Source organism: Tupaia chinensis, unplaced genomic scaffold (assembly GCF_000334495.1).
Source record: "Tupaia chinensis unplaced genomic scaffold, TupChi_1.0 Scaffold000037_21, whole genome shotgun sequence".
Taxonomy (NCBI): Eukaryota; Metazoa; Chordata; class Mammalia; order Scandentia; family Tupaiidae; genus Tupaia; species Tupaia belangeri.
Window position 1 is genome coordinate 96,089 of NW_006159480.1, and position 359 is coordinate 96,447.

Below are 359 nucleotides of genomic sequence, written 5' to 3' on the forward strand. Positions count from 1 at the left end.
AGTATAGAAAGCAAACATAGATACTGGAGACAGTGTGGGAGGAGAGTGGGAGATGGCAGAGGGTAAGAGATAGGGAATCGAGGATGGGGGGAAAAAAAGCAAAACATACAGAAAACAGGAAATGGAAGATCATTTGCTGACAATAACATGTTTGTTGATGTGCTTGATTGAGACAATATACAGTGTACTCTGGATGGAAAACCTCATTTTGTATGCTGTAATGATGTACGGTGAATGAATGCAAATAAATAAATTGAAATTTAAAAATTGAGTGATCATGAAGCAATTAATTATATAAAAGAGCATGGAAAGGGGGAAGAAGAGCAAAATACAAAAACATAAGATAGTTAGAACTAAAA